We start from the raw sequence: 16,715 nt of genomic DNA, 5'->3' as shown, positions 1-16,715 counted from the left end.
AGTTTTTGTAAGTCTTCGGTGGACATGAGCCCTCTAAGTCTTGCTACATTTTTAAGGTGATAATATGCCGATTTTGTAACTGATTTGATGTGACTGTCAAAATGTAAATCTGAATCCATGATAACCCCTAGATTTCTGGCTTTGATTGAGGTTTTCAGGGACAGAGAGTGAAGGTGTTGGGTTACTTTAAGCCTTTCCGTTTTAGAACCAAATACAATTATCTCTGTTTTGTCCTCATTTAGTTGAAGGAAATTTCGGCACATCCATTCCTTCACTTGCTCAATGCACTGGCACAGCAGATCTATGGGCCGATAGTCATTTGGTGATAGCGATACATAGATTTGCGTGTCATCAGCATAGCAATGATGGTCAATATTGTTATTTTGCATGATTTGCCCTAGTGGGAGCATGTAGATGTTGAATAAAGAGGGTCCTAAGATCGAACCTTATGGTACTCCACATGTCACGTTGGTTGATTCTGATACAAAGTCGCCAATGGAAACAAAGTAGTTCCTATTTTGTAGGTAGGACCTGAACCAATTTAAGACAGTGCCTGAAAGCCCCACCCAGTTTTCTAACCTTTCCAGAAGTAATGTATGGTCTACAGTGTCGAATGCAGCACTGAGGTCAAGTAGCATTAGTATTGAGGTTTTGCCAGAGTCTGTGTTAAGACGGATGTCGTTTACAACTTTAATAAGGGCGGTCTCAGTGCTGTGCAGGGGTCGAAATCCTGATTGGAAGGTGTCATAGCAACCAGTTGATGCCAGGAAGTGATTTAGTTGCTGGAGGACAACTTTCTCAATGATTTTACTTATGAAGGGTAGATTTGATATTGGTCTGTAGTTGTTAATAATAGAGGCATCTAGGCTCCGCTTTTTTAAAAGGGGTTTAATAACTGCAGTTTTCAAAGCTTTTGGGAACTTTCCTGACTGGAGAGAGTTGTTAACTATCTGCAATATGTCTACTGCTAGGCAGTCGAAAACATTCTTAAAGAGGTTGGTAGGTATAGTATCAAGGCAACAGGTGGATGGCTTTAGTTGTGTCACAGTTTCCACAAGATTTTGAGAGTCTATAACATCAAAGCATGCCATCCTTGCCACGTAATTTTTGCCTGAACAGGGTGGTAGTCCAACATTTTTGTTTGACGTGGAGATATTGATGGCGCGTCTGATACCTTCAATTTTATCAATATAAAAAGCTGCAAACTCATTGCATTTCTGCGTGGAATGGAGATCAGGTGGAATTTCTGTTGGGGGGTTGGTCAGTCTGTCAACAGTTGCAAATAGGGTTTTTGCATTATTAGTGTTGGTTTTAATGATATTGGAGAAAAATGTTTCTCTAGCATTTTTTAAGTCTAAATTGTAGGCACGGAGGCTCTCTTTATAGATATCATGGTGAATATGAAGTTTTGTTTTACGCCAGATGCGTTCAACCTTCCTGCATTCTTTTTTCTGTGCTGTTACAGAAGCAGCTTTTCTCCAGGGTGCCTTTTGCTTTCCAGAAATCGTTTTAACCTTATAAGGTGCAATGATATCTATGACTTTCAAAATTTTCAAATTAAAGTTTTCTACAAGATCATCAGCAGAACATGGGTTTAGAGGTGGTAGCAAGGAGATGGCCTTTTTAAAAAGTACATTAGAATCTTCATTGATATACCGTTTTTTGACAGTGTTTGATTTTGTCTGTATGTCGGGAATAAAAGATATGTTAAAGAAAACACAAAAGTGGTCAGACAAGGAAGGATCAGTCACAGAGAGATCAGAAACATTGAGGCCCTTTGTGATAACCAGGTCTAGAGTGTGCCCCTTACAATGAGTAGCCTCTTTCACATGTTGAGACAGTTCAAATGTGTCCAAAATGGTAAAAAGTTTTTTGGCACACTTGTCATTCAAATCATCAGTATGAAAATTGAAGTCACCAGTTATAACTAGACAGTCAAATTCTGTGGAGATGCTAGACAATAATTCTGTGAAGTCATCGAAAAAATTTGCAGAATATGTGGGTGGCCTGTAAATAATTAATAGGAGAACTCTGGGGGAGCATTTCAATACAGCACTAAGGTATTCGAACGATGGAAAATCACCAAATAACATCTGTTTCCCCTGAAATACATTTTTAAATATAGCAGCAACCCCTCCACCTCTTTTTCCAGATCTACATGCATCAAAAAAGTTATAGTCGGGAGGAGCTGTCTCTATCAGAACGGTTGCACTGTTATTTTGTTCCAGCCATGTTTCAGTTAAAAACATAAAATCCAGTTTAGAAGTGTTAATAAGATCATTAACTAAAAATGATTTGTTATTAAGAGACCTCACATTAAGTAGAGCCATCCTGATGGTGCTGTTGATAGGCTTTAAGGTTGTTTTTGGTTTGGAGGCAATAGATATGAGATTTGTGAGGTTAGCAGTGTGTCTAAGTTTCCCTTTGTTTACTCTCTTAGTGGTTACAGCATGAATGCGAAAGTTGCCCTGCTTTGACGTAGGCAACCTTGGGTTCAGCAGATTATGAGAAACTTCCTTTATACTGTGTCTACGGCTGAACCCTTTTTTGTCTCAGTAATACTCAGGACTACTATCAGTACGGTGGTGGGGGTGGGGCGCCATCCTCCTGGGTGTTAGCGTCCTGCGGCCATGACGTGGCGATGCTATCATTGACACAGATGCAAGTTTGATGCCAGCATATTCCAGTTTCTTAAATTCGGCTGGAAAATCGCAAAGGGAGACATCGGAGACTCTATCCCAGCTGGAGTTGTTGTTGTGGCTATGGGAGAGATGAGGCTGGAGGTCATCGTCGATGGGGGAATGCAGAGGAGGGGGGTGGCCGTTCCTCGCCAAGCCAGCATCAGCGATGGGGGAGGGCACAGTGTTGATGGCGTCGGGCGGGCTGTTGTCTCTCTTCAAGGTCTGTGGGCTGTCTGCTATCTGTGTGTCAGATAGTGGCAGAGTAGTTGTGTGGGGGAGGCTGTAGTCTCGCTTCTTCTCAACCAGTGCTCTGATTGTGGCCTGTGCGTCAGACCATGGCAAGATTGTGGCCTGTGCGTAAAGCGAGAAGAGAAGATTGTCCCTCAACAGTTTTGAGCCTAACCTGTTTGAGTGTAGGCCATCTGCTTTGAAAAGATATTTGCGCCCCCAGAATAAGTTGAAATTGTCAATAAAGTCCCTTCCTCTTTCATTGCAGACTCTGGAAAGCCATGTATTCAGTGCAAGTAGACGACTGAATCTGTTTATTCCCCTGTCAACTGTTGGTATGGGTCCACTGATGGAAGACTTGATGTGAATTTTGTCCAGTGTATCCAATAGATCAATGTAATCCCTCTTCAGAAGTTCTGACTGTTCTCTTTGAACATCATTAAATCCTGCATGCACAATAATCTGTGAGATTTTGGGGTTCTCCAATATGACTTTGTCTAGTTTATGGTTGATATGACTAACCATTCCATATGGGAAGATGCATGTTTTGATCTTCTTACCGGTTATATCCTTGATAGTTGAGTCTCCTATAATCAGAATGTCTGGTTCATCTGCTTTCTCTGAGATGGGCCCTTGTTGGACGGTGGCAGACACATGCGCAGCCCGCCTCCGTGGCGACTGGTTGTTCCATGTCTGCCCGTACCGTCTGTGCGGACACATTTCAGGGGTCAGGGTTGCACAGGTGGCAGAGGCATGCGCAGCCCGCATCCGTGGCGACTGGTTGTTCCGTCTCTGTCCGCACTGTCCGTCCGGACGCATCTCGGGGCTCAGGGGTGCATCGGTGGCAGGCGCGTTCGTGGACTCTTGAAGTGGCAGGAACCGGTTCTTCAGTGGCAGGGTTGATTTGAGTGACGGGCTAATCCGGCTGATACATGTAACTTTAGCTTTGGGTAGCTTAGCATTTGGTGTTGAATGAAGCAACATACAAAAACTGACAACGTCTCTCAAAACTGTTTTTGTGAAACATGAGGACAGTATAGTGATACTGCCAGCAGGGAGCACCAGAGAGCTGAACCGACAGTTGTACATTTCTTAAACTTTCACCAACACAAACACGCACGCTCACTTCAGATCATGGGAGGACGTCAAAAAATCACCACCCATTCTCTGACACTTTAACCGTTAACCTTGGTTCAAACATTTAACATCACACGCACACGCAGTGTATTTCAGATAATTAATGAATTCAGATGTCACAATGATCGTTTACATGGATAAGGAGTCCTACTGAATCAATTACTGCCGTTTATATCTAACTAATGATTGTTTTTGTAAAAGTGTAATGTCGAGCCTCAGCAGCTTTCTCACTCCTTATGTGCTACTGTATAAAACCTGGTTTTGCGCCTGCACTAATTCCTTACGGCCATACCACCCTGAACACGCCCGATCTCGTCTGATCTCGGAAGCTAAGCAGGGTCGGGCCTGGTTAGTACTTGGATGGGAGACCGGCTGGGAATACCAGGTGCTGTAAGCTTTTTCTTTTTCAACTCAAGCTCATTGCCTCCGTGGCCTACCGTGGCGTACCGTGACCTGATGTTTACTGCCAACCGCTTTGGAGGATTTAAGCAACATACAAAAACTGACAACGTCTCTCAAAACTATTTTTGTGAAACATGAGGACAGTATAGTGATACTGCCAGCAGGGAGCACCAGAGAGCTGAACCGACAGTTGTACATTTCTTAAACTTTCACCAACACAAACACGCACGCTCACTTCAGATCATGGGAGGACGTCAAAAAATCACCACCCATTCTCTGACACTTTAACCGTTAACCTTGGTTCAAACATTTAACATCACACGCTCACGCAGTGCATTTCAGATAATTAATGAATTCAGATGTCACAATGATCGTTTACATGGATAAGGAGTCCTACTGAATCAATTACTGCCGTTTATATCTAACTAATGATTGTTTTTGTAAAAGTGTAATGTCAAGCCTCAGCAGCTTTCTCACTCCTTATGTGCTACTGTATAAAACCTGGTTTTGCGCCTGCACTAATTGTTTGCGGCCATACCACCCTGAACACGCCCGATCTCGTCTGATCTCGGAAGCTAAGCAGGGTCGGGCCTGGTTAGTACTTGGTTGGGAGACCGCCTGGGAATACCAGGTGCTGTAAGCTTTTTCTTTTTCAACTCGAGCTCATTGCCTCCGTGGCCTACCGTGGCGTACCGTGACCTGATGTTTACTGCCAACCGCTTTGGAGGATTTAAGCAACATACAAAAACTGACAACGTCTCTCAAAACTATTTTTGTGAAACATGAGGACAGTATAGTGATACTGCCAGCAGGGAGCACCAGAGAGCTGAAACGACAGTTGTATATTTCTTAAACTTTCACCAACACAAACACGCACGCTCACTTCAGATCATGGGAGGACGTCAAAAAATCACCACCCATACACACGCACACGCAGTGTATTTCAGATAATTAATGAATTCAGATGTCACAATGATCGTTTACATGGATAAGGAGTCCTACTGAATCAATTACTGCCGTTTATGTCTAACTAATGATTGTTTTTGTAAAAGTGTAACGTCAAGCCTCAGTGGCTTTCTCACTCCTTATGTGCTACTGTATAAAACCTGGTTTTGCGCCTGCACTAATTGATTACGGCCATACCACCCTGAACACGCCCGATCTCGTCTGATCTCGGAAGCTAAGCAGGGTCGGGCCTGGTTAGTACTTGGATGGGAGACCGCCTGGGAATACCAGGTGCTGTAAGCTATTTCTTTTTCAACTCGAGCTCATTGACTCCGTGGCCTACCGTGGCGTACCGTGACCTGATGTTTACTGCCAACCGCTTTGGAGGATTTAAGCAACATACAAAAACTGACAACGTCTCTCAAAACTATTTTTGTGAAACATGAGGACAGTATAGTGATACTGCCAGCAGGGAGCACCAGAGAGCTGAACCGACAGTTGTACATTTCTTAAACTTTCACCAACACAAACACGCACGCTCACTTCAGATCATGGGAGGACGTCAAAAAATCACCACCCATTCTCTGACACTTTAACCGTTAACCTTGGTTCAAACATTTAACATCACACGCACACGCAGTGTATTTCAGATAATTAATGAATTCAGATGTCACAATGATCGTTTACATGGATAAGGAGTCCTACTGAATCAATTACTGCCGTTTATATCTAACTAATGATTGTTTTTGTAAGAGTGTAACGTCGAGCCTCAGCAGCTTTCTCACTCCTTATGTGCTACTGTATAAAACCTGGTTTTGCGCCTGCACTAATTGCTTACGGCCATACCACCCTGAACACGCCCGATCTCGTCTGATCTCGGAAGCTAAGCAGGGTCGGGCCTGGTTAGTACTTGGATGGGAGACCGCCTGGGAATAGCAGGTGCTGTAAGCTTATTCTTTTTCAACTCGAGCTCATTGCCTCCGTGGCCTACCGTGGCGTACCGTGACCTGATGTTTACTGCCAACCGCTTTGGAGGATTTAAGCAACATACAAAAACTGACAACGTCTCTCAAAACTATTTTTGTGAAACATGAGGACAGTATAGTGATACTGCCAGCAGGGAGCACCAGAGAGCTGAACCGACAGTTGTACATTTCTTAAACTCTCACCAACACAAACACGCACGCTCACTTCAGATCATGGGAGGACGTCAAAAAATCACCACCCATTCTCTTACACTTTAACTGTTAACCTTGGTTCAAACATTTAACATCACACGCACACGCAGTGTATTTCAGATAATTAATGAATTCAGATGTCACAATGATCGTTTACATGGATAAGGAGTCCTACTGAATCAATTACTGCCGTTTATATCTAACTAATGATTGTTTTTGTAAAAGTGTAACGTCGAGCCTCAGCAGCTTTCTCACTCCTTATGTGCTACTGTATAAAACCTGGTTTTGCGCCTGCACTAAATGCTTACGGCCATACCACCCTGAACACGCCCATTGAGGAAGTGATACGCCCATTGAGGAAGTGTTTGGTGTGCTTGAGTGGTGAGAGGAGGACGGTGTTGGAGCGAGGATTCTTTTGGTGGTAAATCAAGTATTTATAGATATTTTTTTGGTTAGTTTTGCGTCTAGTCGTTTATTCCCCCGACAGCTTGCTGTTTGGGGGAGTATTAGTATACTTTAGTTCGGTTTTTTTTCGATGTCTCACGCGGTTTCGAAAACTCGAATGGAAGACGGCATGGAACGGAACACGGCTCCTGCTGCGGTGACGGATGGTGGTTGTGTGGCGAAGAGGACATCGGAGGACGTACTAGGCGGGAGACCGGTGACTGCGGAGAGAGCAACAAGAGAGAAGGAGGACAAGGTTGCGGATGGTGGCCCGAGCTACTGCAGGGAGTTGTCTGTGGCTGTGGAGCTTGTGGGAGAGGAGAAAATCCCGATGATGGAGATGCTAAGGGCGATGCAGAGTGTATGTGGATTGGTCTTGGGATGTCGCTACCTCTCATTGAACCAATATGAAGTAACGATGAATCACCCCAACGGGAAGAGGCGATTGTTGGATGGTTTTAGGATAAGGGGGACCAGCGTCGTCGCAAAAGACTTGACTGCAGATGAGATGGTGGTGTCCTTTATGAGTCTACCAGTGTACATTACGGATGAGGAGATTCTGAAGAAGCTTGCGGACTGGGGTGTGGAGGCAGTTTCGCCGATTGCAAGGAGGAAGTGGCCTGGGATGACCATATGTGAGGGTACACGGTTTGTTAAGGTGAAGTTTAACAAGGAAGTACGGTCCTTGCCTTGGTCCACACGTTTTGACACTGAAAAGGGTGCTGAATATTTCCGAGTCATCCATGACAGACAATTAAAGGTGTGTAGATTGTGCATCCAGCCTGGACATATAGTGAGGGACTGTCCTGACTTCCTCTGTCGGAAGTGCGGGAAGCAGGGACACTATGCAAGGGAGTGTGTGGCTGTGATTAAATGCAGAGAGTGTGGTAATAGAAAGGGAAATTGTGTGTGTAAGGAGGAGCAGGTGGGAGGGGGTGCCCTCTCAGTTGACCCAGACTCAAGGGCTGTATCGTTGGAGAGTGAGGAAAGTGGAGGGGAAGAGAGTGCGGAAGAGGAGATGGAGCACGGGGAGCTGTCTGACGGGGAGACAGTCTTGGACAGTCAGCTACAGGTTGTGCTGAAGGACCCGGGTGTGGGGGGCATGGGGTTGCCCGGGGGGCAAAGCTCTCAAGGAGAGCTTTCCTCTCTACCGGCATCTGGGCACCCTACACCAGCGGAGGGCGTAGCCAAGGTGCCGCGGGGGTCTGGACAGTTGGGGAACGAGGCGGGACATGGCACGGGGGCTAGCCTAGAAGTGGATTTGGTTGTGTCAATGGCCCCGGCATCAGGGGGAGATGGGGGCACAGGGTTGGGGGGGGGCAGGAGCTCTCAAGCGGGGCTCCTCTCTTTACAGGCGCCCGGGTGGCCTACAGTAGAGGAAGATGCAGCCTGGGGGTCTTGTGCTGTGACTATTGAGGCTACAGCCGACGCGTCTCATTGGCGTGGTATGGCGCCTATAATTTCCCCCCCCACACTGGCTGATGGAAGGGAGAGGGAGAATAAGTCTGGGAATGAGGCGTTGGGTGTTTGTAGGGAGAGGGCGCCCAGGGTCAGACGCAGGAGAGGGGTTGATTCCGATGAGGAACAGAGGAACTTGAAAAAGAAAGGGGTACGTAAAAAAAAAAAATGATTTTAACAGTAATACCCACTCTGTGTCTTTTGATTTCAATGGTCACACTCACATCAATTAATATCAACGGTCTTAACAATATGGCGAAGTTTGATGAGGTGTTAATCAATTTTAAATCCGATATTTTAGTGCTGCAGGAAACAAACTGGACACAGGCTAAAATGCCAGAAATCAAGGAGAAATGGAGGGGACTGTTATTCGTCAATTGTGGGACGGCAAGATCGTGTGGTGTGGCAATACTTGTAAAGGAGGATGTGGTTGGGAATGTGAAGGAGGTTCTGAATGATGGGAAGGGGAGGATTTTCACAAGTATTTTGTTAGGAACAGCACTTTAGTCATGGTAACGGAATCAGGGACGTTAGGATTTAGTGTGTAGTGTGGGCATTGTTTTTCCTGCTTGTTAAGACCTGGCAGACCACTCCGACGCAAATGTTTGTTGTGTATGATTAGGGTTAACCTCTCTATATGATTGTTGCGTACATTTGTGATTATCAACTGTCTGTATGTCTTCTGTGTGTCATACTGTGTTTGGTTATGACCGTAAAAGATTGTAAATTACTGTAAATACGGAATTTTAATAAAAAAAAAAAAAAAAAAAAAAAAACACGCCCGATCTCGTCTGATCTCGGAAGCTAAGCAGGGTCGGGCCTGGTTAGTACTTGGATGGGAGACCGCCTGGGAATACCAGGTGCTGTAAGCTTTTTCTTTTTCAACTCGAGCTCATTGACTCCGTGGCCTACCGTGGCGTACCGTGACCTGATGTTTACTGCCAACCGCTTTGGAGGATTTAAGCAACATACAAAAACTGACAACGTCTCTCAAAACTATTTTTGTGAAACATGAGGACAGTATAGTGATACTGCCAGCAGGGAGCACCAGAGAGCTGAACCGACAGTTGTACATTTCTTAAACTTTCACCAACACAAACACGCACGCTCACTTCAGATCATGGGAGGACGTCAAAAAATCACCACCCATTCTCTGACACTTTAACCGTTAACCTTGGTTCAAACATTTAACATCACACGCACACGCAGTGTATTTCAGATAATTAATGAATTCAGATGTCACAATGATCGTTTACATGGATAAGGAGTCCTACTGAATCAATTACTGCCGTTTATATCTAACTAATGATTGTTTTTGTAAAAGTGTAACGTCGAGCCTCAGCAGCTTTCTCACTCCTTATGTGCTACTGTATAAAACCTGGTTTTGCGCCTGCACTAATTGCTTACGGCCATACCACCCTGAACACGCCCGATCTCGTCTGATCTCGGAAGCTAAGCAGGGTCGGGCCTGGTTAGTACTTGGATGGGAGACCGCCTGGGAATACCAGGTGCTGTAAGCTTTTTCTTTTTCAACTCGAGCTCATTGCCTCCGTGGCCTACCGTGGCGTACCGTGACCTGATGTTTACTGCCAACCGCTTTGGAGGATTTAAGCAACATACAAAAACTGACAACGTCTCTCAAAACTATTTTTGTGAAACATGAGGACAGTATAGTGATACTGCCAGCAGGGAGCACCAGAGAGCTGAACCGACAGTTGTACATTTCTTAAACTTTCACCAACACAAACACGCACGCTCACTTCAGATCATGGGAGGACGTCAAAAAATCACCACCCATTCTCTGACACTTTAACCGTTAACCTTGGTTCAAACATTTAACATCACACGCACACGCAGTGTATTTCAGATAATTAATGAATTCAGATGTCACAATGATCGTTTACATGGATAAGGAGTCCTACTGAATCAATTACTGCCGTTTATATCTAACTAATGATTGTTTTTGTAAAAGTGTAACGTCGAGCCTCAGCAGCTTTCTCACTCCTTATGTGCTACTGTATAAAACCTGGTTTTGCGCCTGCACTAATTGCTTACGGCCATACCACCCTGAACACGCCCGATCTCGTCTGATCTCGGAAGCTAAGCAGGGTCGGGCCTGGTTAGTACTTGGATGGGAGACCGCCTGGGAATACCAGGTGCTGTAAGCTTTTTCTTTTTCAACTCGAGCTCATTGACTCCGTGGCCTACCGTGGCGTACCGTGACCTGATGTTTACTGCCAACCGCTTTGGAGGATTTAAGCAACATACAAAAACTGACAACGTCTCTCAAAACTATTTTTGTGAAACATGAGGACAGTATAGTGATACTGCCAGCAGGGAGCACCAGAGAGCTGAACCGACAGTTGTACATTTCTTAAACTTTCACCAACACAAACACGCACGCTCACTTCAGATCATGGGAGGACGTCAAAAAATCACCACCCATTCTCTGACACTTTAACCGTTAACCTTGGTTCAAACATTTAACATCACACGCACACGCAGTGTATTTCAGATAATTAATGAATTCAGATGTCACAATGATCGTTTACATGGATAAGGAGTCCTACTGAATCAATTACTGCCGTTTATATCTAACTAATGATTGTTTTTGTAAAAGTGTAACGTCGAGCCTCAGCAGCTTTCTCACTCCTTATGTGCTACTGTATAAAACCTGGTTTTGCGCCTGCACTAATTGCTTACGGCCATACCACCCTGAACACGCCCGATCTCGTCTGATCTCGGAAGCTAAGCAGGGTCGGGCCTGGTTAGTACTTGGATGGGAGACCGCCTGGGAATACCAGGTGCTGTAAGCTTTTTCTTTTTCAACTCGAGCTCATTGACTCCGTGGCGTACCGTGACCTGATGTTTACTGCCAACCGCTTTGGAGGATTTAAGCAACATACAAAAACTGACAACGTCTCTCAAAACTATTTTTGTGAAACATGAGGACAGTATAGTGATACTGCCAGCAGGGAGCACCAGAGAGCTGAACCGACAGTTGTACATTTCTTAAACTTTCACCAACACAAACACGCACGCTCACTTCAGATCATGGGAGGACGTCAAAAAATCACCACCCATTCTCTGACACTTTAACCGTTAACCTTGGTTCAAACATTTAACATCACACGCACACGCAGTGTATTTCAGATAATTAATGAATTCAGATGTCACAATGATCGTTTACATGGATAAGGAGTCCTACTGAATCAATTACTGCCGTTTATATCTAACTAATGATTGTTTTTGTAAAAGTGTAACGTCGAGCCTCAGCAGCTTTCTCACTCCTTATGTGCTACTGTATAAAACCTGGTTTTGCGCCTGCACTAATTGCTTACGGCCATACCACCCTGAACACGCCCGATCTCGTCTGATCTCGGAAGCTAAGCAGGGTCGGGCCTGGTTAGTACTTGGATGGGAGACCGCCTGGGAATACCAGGTGCTGTAAGCTTTTCTTTTTCAACTCGAGCTCATTGCCTCCGTGGCCTACCGTGGCGTACCGTGACCTGATGTTTACTGCCAACCGCTTTGGAGGATTTAAGCAACATACAAAAACTGACAACGTCTCTCAAAACTATTTTTGTGAAACATGAGGACAGTATAGTGATACTGCCAGCAGGGAGCACCAGAGAGCTGAACCGACAGTTGTACATTTCTTAAACTTTCACCAACACAAACACGCACGCTCACTTCAGATCATGGGAGGACGTCAAAAAATCACCACCCATTCTCTGACACTTTAACCGTTAACCTTGGTTCAAACATTTAACATCACACGCACACGCAGTGTATTTCAGATAATTAATGAATTCAGATGTCACAATGATCGTTTACATGGATAAGGAGTCCTACTGAATCAATTACTGCCGTTTATATCTAACTAATGATTGTTTTTGTAAAGTGTAACGTCGAGCCTCAGCAGCTTTCTCACTCCTTATGTGCTACTGTATAAAACCTGGTTTTGCGCCTGCACTAATTGCTTACGGCCATACCACCCTGAACACGCCCGATCTCGTCTGATCTCGGAAGCTAAGCAGGGTCGGGCCTGGTTAGTACTTGGATGGGAGACCGCCTGGGAATACCAGGTGCTGTAAGCTTTTCTTTTTCAACTCGAGCTCATTGCCTCCGTGGCCTACCGTGGCGTACCGTGACCTGATGTTTACTGCCAACCGCTTTGGAGGATTTAAGCAACATACAAAAACTGACAACGTCTCTCAAAACTATTTTTGTGAAACATGAGGACAGTATAGTGATACTGCCAGCAGGGAGCACCAGAGAGCTGAACCGACAGTTGTACATTTCTTAAACTTTCACCAACACAAACACGCACGCTCACTTCAGATCATGGGAGGACGTCAAAAAATCACCACCCATTCTCTGACACTTTAACCGTTAACCTTGGTTCAAACATTTAACATCACACGCACACGCAGTGTATTTCAGATAATTAATGAATTCAGATGTCACAATGATCGTTTACATGGATAAGGAGTCCTACTGAATCAATTACTGCCGTTTATATCTAACTAATGATTGTTTTTGTAAAAGTGTAACGTCGAGCCTCAGCAGCTTTCTCACTCCTTATGTGCTACTGTATAAAACCTGGTTTTGCGCCTGCACTAATTGCTTACGGCCATACCACCCTGAACACGCCCGATCTCGTCTGATCTCGGAAGCTAAGCAGGGTCGGGCCTGGTTAGTACTTGGATGGGAGACCGCCTGGGAATACCAGGTGCTGTAAGCTTTTTCTTTTTCAACTCGAGCTCATTGACTCCGTGGCCTACCGTGGCGTACCGTGACCTGATGTTTACTGCCAACCGCTTTGGAGGATTTAAGCAACATACAAAAACTGACAACGTCTCTCAAAACTATTTTTGTGAAACATGAGGACAGTATAGTGATACTGCCAGCAGGGAGCACCAGAGAGCTGAACCGACAGTTGTACATTTCTTAAACTTTCACCAACACAAACACGCACGCTCACTTCAGATCATGGGAGGACGTCAAAAAATCACCACCCATTCTCTGACACTTTAACCGTTAACCTTGGTTCAAACATTTAACATCACACGCACACGCAGTGTATTTCAGATAATTAATGAATTCAGATGTCACAATGATCGTTTACATGGATAAGGAGTCCTACTGAATCAATTACTGCCGTTTATATCTAACTAATGATTGTTTTTGTAAAAGTGTAACGTCGAGCCTCAGCAGCTTTCTCACTCCTTATGTGCTACTGTATAAAACCTGGTTTTGCGCCTGCACTAATTGCTTACGGCCATACCACCCTGAACACGCCCGATCTCGTCTGATCTCGGAAGCTAAGCAGGGTCGGGCCTGGTTAGTACTTGGATGGGAGACCGCCTGGGAATACCAGGTGCTGTAAGCTTTTCTTTTTCAACTCGAGCTCATTGCCTCCGTGGCCTACCGTGGCGTACCGTGACCTGATGTTTACTGCCAACCGCTTTGGAGGATTTAAGCAACATACAAAAACTGACAACGTCTCTCAAAACTATTTTTGTGAAACATGAGGACAGTATAGTGATACTGCCAGCAGGGAGCACCAGAGAGCTGAACCGACAGTTGTACATTTCTTAAACTTTCACCAACACAAACACGCACGCTCACTTCAGATCATGGGAGGACGTCAAAAAATCACCACCCATTCTCTGACACTTTAACCGTTAACCTTGGTTCAAACATTTAACATCACACGCACACGCAGTGTATTTCAGATAATTAATGAATTCAGATGTCACAATGATCGTTTACATGGATAAGGAGTCCTACTGAATCAATTACTGCCGTTTATATCTAACTAATGATTGTTTTTGTAAAAGTGTAACGTCGAGCCTCAGCAGCTTTCTCACTCCTTATGTGCTACTGTATAAAACCTGGTTTTGCGCCTGCACTAATTGCTTACGGCCATACCACCCTGAACACGCCCGATCTCGTCTGATCTCGGAAGCTAAGCAGGGTCGGGCCTGGTTAGTACTTGGATGGGAGACCGCCTGGGAATACCAGGTGCTGTAAGCTTTTTCTTTTTCAACTCGAGCTCATTGCCTCCGTGGCCTACCGTGGCGTACCGTGACCTGATGTTTACTGCCAACCGCTTTGGAGGATTTAAGCAACATACAAAAACTGACAACGTCTCTCAAAACTATTTTTGTGAAACATGAGGACAGTATAGTGATACTGCCAGCAGGGAGCACCAGAGAGCTGAACCGACAGTTGTACATTTCTTAAACTTTCACCAACACAAACACGCACGCTCACTTCAGATCATGGGAGGACGTCAAAAAATCACCACCCATTCTCTGACACTTTAACCGTTAACCTTGGTTCAAACATTTAACATCACACGCACACGCAGTGTATTTCAGATAATTAATGAATTCAGATGTCACAATGATCGTTTACATGGATAAGGAGTCCTACTGAATCAATTACTGCCGTTTATATCTAACTAATGATTGTTTTTGTAAAAGTGTAACGTCGAGCCTCAGCAGCTTTCTCACTCCTTATGTGCTACTGTATAAAACCTGGTTTTGCGCCTGCACTAATTGCTTACGGCCATACCACCCTGAACACGCCCGATCTCGTCTGATCTCGGAAGCTAAGCAGGGTCGGGCCTGGTTAGTACTTGGATGGGAGACCGCCTGGGAATACCAGGTGCTGTAAGCTTTTTCTTTTTCAACTCGAGCTCATTGCCTCCGTGGCCTACCGTGGCGTACCGTGACCTGATGTTTACTGCCAACCGCTTTGGAGGATTTAAGCAACATACAAAAACTGACAACGTCTCTCAAAACTATTTTTGTGAAACATGAGGACAGTATAGTGATACTGCCAGCAGGGAGCACCAGAGAGCTGAACCGACAGTTGTACATTTCTTAAACTTTCACCAACACAAACACGCACGCTCACTTCAGATCATGGGAGGACGTCAAAAAATCACCACCCATTCTCTGACACTTTAACCGTTAACCTTGGTTCAAACATTTAACATCACACGCACACGCAGTGTATTTCAGATAATTAATGAATTCAGATGTCACAATGATCGTTTACATGGATAAGGAGTCCTACTGAATCAATTACTGCCGTTTATATCTAACTAATGATTGTTTTTGTAAGAGTGTAACGTCGAGCCTCAGCAGCTTTCTCACTCCTTATGTGCTACTGTATAAAACCTGGTTTTGCGCCTGCACTAATTGCTTACGGCCATACCACCCTGAACACGCCCGATCTCGTCTGATCTCGGAAGCTAAGCAGGGTCGGGCCTGGTTAGTACTTGGATGGGAGACCGCCTGGGAATACCAGGTGCTGTAAGCTTTTTCTTTTTCAACTCGAGCTCATTGCCTCCGTGGCCTACCGTGGCGTACCGTGACCTGATGTTTACTGCCAACCGCTTTGGAGGATTTAAGCAACATACAAAAACTGACAACGTCTCTCAAAACTATTTTTGTGAAACATGAGGACAGTATAGTGATACTGCCAGCAGGGAGCACCAGAGAGCTGAACCGACAGTTGTACATTTCTTAAACTTTCACCAACACAAACACGCACGCTCACTTCAGATCATGGGAGGACGTCAAAAAATCACCACCCATTCTCTGACACTTTAACCGTTAACCTTGGTTCAAACATTTAACATCACACGCACACGCAGTGTATTTCAGATAATTAATGAATTCAGATGTCACAATGATCGTTTACATGGATAAGGAGTCCTACTGAATCAATTACTGCCGTTTATATCTAACTAATGATTGTTTTTGTAAAAGTGTAACGTCGAGCCTCAGCAGCTTTCTCACTCCTTATGTGCTACTGTATAAAACCTGGTTTTGCGCCTGCACTAATTGCTTACGGCCATACCACCCTGAACACGCCCGATCTCGTCTGATCTCGGAAGCTAAGCAGGGTCGGGCCTGGTTAGTACTTGGATGGGAGACCGCCTGGGAATACCAGGTGCTGTAAGCTTTTTCTTTTTCAACTCGAGCTCATTGACTCCGTGGCCTACCGTGGCGTACCGTGACCTGATGTTTACTGCCAACCGCTTTGGAGGATTTAAGCAACATACAAAAACTGACAACGTCTCTCAAAACTATTTTTGTGAAACATGAGGACAGTATAGTGATACTGCCAGCAGGGAGCACCAGAGAGCTGAACCGACAGTTGTACATTTCTTAAACTTTCACCAACACAAACACGCACGCTCACTTCAGATCATGGGAGG

The 16,715-nt window shown here is 44.9% G+C and overlaps 15 non-coding genes across 15 annotated transcripts; all 15 read left to right on the top strand.

Annotated features, from left to right (window-relative positions):
* Window positions 1-4,324: 4,324 nt before the first annotated feature.
* LOC130401181 (5S ribosomal RNA) lies at window positions 4,325-4,443 on the top strand. Its single transcript, XR_008903643.1, has one exon. It is a non-coding gene; the product is annotated as a 5S ribosomal RNA (ribosomal RNA).
* A 529-nt stretch (window positions 4,444-4,972) lies between these two features.
* LOC130400675 (5S ribosomal RNA) lies at window positions 4,973-5,091 on the top strand. Its single transcript, XR_008903152.1, has one exon. It is a non-coding gene; the product is annotated as a 5S ribosomal RNA (ribosomal RNA).
* A 486-nt stretch (window positions 5,092-5,577) lies between these two features.
* LOC130400096 (5S ribosomal RNA) lies at window positions 5,578-5,696 on the top strand. The gene has a single exon (XR_008902578.1). It is a non-coding gene; the product is annotated as a 5S ribosomal RNA (ribosomal RNA).
* A 529-nt stretch (window positions 5,697-6,225) lies between these two features.
* LOC130400243 (5S ribosomal RNA) lies at window positions 6,226-6,344 on the top strand. The gene has a single exon (XR_008902719.1). It is a non-coding gene; the product is annotated as a 5S ribosomal RNA (ribosomal RNA).
* A 3,530-nt stretch (window positions 6,345-9,874) lies between these two features.
* LOC130398274 (5S ribosomal RNA) lies at window positions 9,875-9,993 on the top strand. Its single transcript, XR_008900851.1, has one exon. It is a non-coding gene; the product is annotated as a 5S ribosomal RNA (ribosomal RNA).
* Window positions 9,994-10,522: 529 nt separating this feature from the next.
* On the top strand, window positions 10,523-10,641 carry LOC130398273 (5S ribosomal RNA). The gene has a single exon (XR_008900850.1). It is a non-coding gene; the product is annotated as a 5S ribosomal RNA (ribosomal RNA).
* Window positions 10,642-11,170: 529 nt separating this feature from the next.
* On the top strand, window positions 11,171-11,289 carry LOC130398271 (5S ribosomal RNA). The gene has a single exon (XR_008900849.1). It is a non-coding gene; the product is annotated as a 5S ribosomal RNA (ribosomal RNA).
* Window positions 11,290-11,808: 519 nt separating this feature from the next.
* LOC130398269 (5S ribosomal RNA) lies at window positions 11,809-11,927 on the top strand. Its single transcript, XR_008900847.1, has one exon. It is a non-coding gene; the product is annotated as a 5S ribosomal RNA (ribosomal RNA).
* A 527-nt stretch (window positions 11,928-12,454) lies between these two features.
* On the top strand, window positions 12,455-12,573 carry LOC130398268 (5S ribosomal RNA). The gene has a single exon (XR_008900846.1). It is a non-coding gene; the product is annotated as a 5S ribosomal RNA (ribosomal RNA).
* A 528-nt stretch (window positions 12,574-13,101) lies between these two features.
* Window positions 13,102-13,220, top strand: LOC130398267 (5S ribosomal RNA). The gene has a single exon (XR_008900845.1). It is a non-coding gene; the product is annotated as a 5S ribosomal RNA (ribosomal RNA).
* A 529-nt stretch (window positions 13,221-13,749) lies between these two features.
* LOC130398266 (5S ribosomal RNA) lies at window positions 13,750-13,868 on the top strand. The gene has a single exon (XR_008900844.1). It is a non-coding gene; the product is annotated as a 5S ribosomal RNA (ribosomal RNA).
* A 528-nt stretch (window positions 13,869-14,396) lies between these two features.
* On the top strand, window positions 14,397-14,515 carry LOC130398265 (5S ribosomal RNA). Its single transcript, XR_008900842.1, has one exon. It is a non-coding gene; the product is annotated as a 5S ribosomal RNA (ribosomal RNA).
* A 529-nt stretch (window positions 14,516-15,044) lies between these two features.
* LOC130398263 (5S ribosomal RNA) lies at window positions 15,045-15,163 on the top strand. Its single transcript, XR_008900840.1, has one exon. It is a non-coding gene; the product is annotated as a 5S ribosomal RNA (ribosomal RNA).
* Window positions 15,164-15,692: 529 nt separating this feature from the next.
* LOC130398262 (5S ribosomal RNA) lies at window positions 15,693-15,811 on the top strand. The gene has a single exon (XR_008900839.1). It is a non-coding gene; the product is annotated as a 5S ribosomal RNA (ribosomal RNA).
* Window positions 15,812-16,340: 529 nt separating this feature from the next.
* LOC130398260 (5S ribosomal RNA) lies at window positions 16,341-16,459 on the top strand. Its single transcript, XR_008900838.1, has one exon. It is a non-coding gene; the product is annotated as a 5S ribosomal RNA (ribosomal RNA).
* Window positions 16,460-16,715: the final 256 nt, after the last annotated feature.

The sequence above is a fragment of the Gadus chalcogrammus genome, chromosome 12 (genome assembly GCF_026213295.1).
Source record: "Gadus chalcogrammus isolate NIFS_2021 chromosome 12, NIFS_Gcha_1.0, whole genome shotgun sequence".
In the NCBI taxonomy this organism is placed as follows: Eukaryota; Metazoa; Chordata; class Actinopteri; order Gadiformes; family Gadidae; genus Gadus; species Gadus chalcogrammus.
The sequence above is the reverse complement of the archived record's forward strand: the minus strand, read 5'-3'. Positions and strand labels throughout refer to the sequence as shown.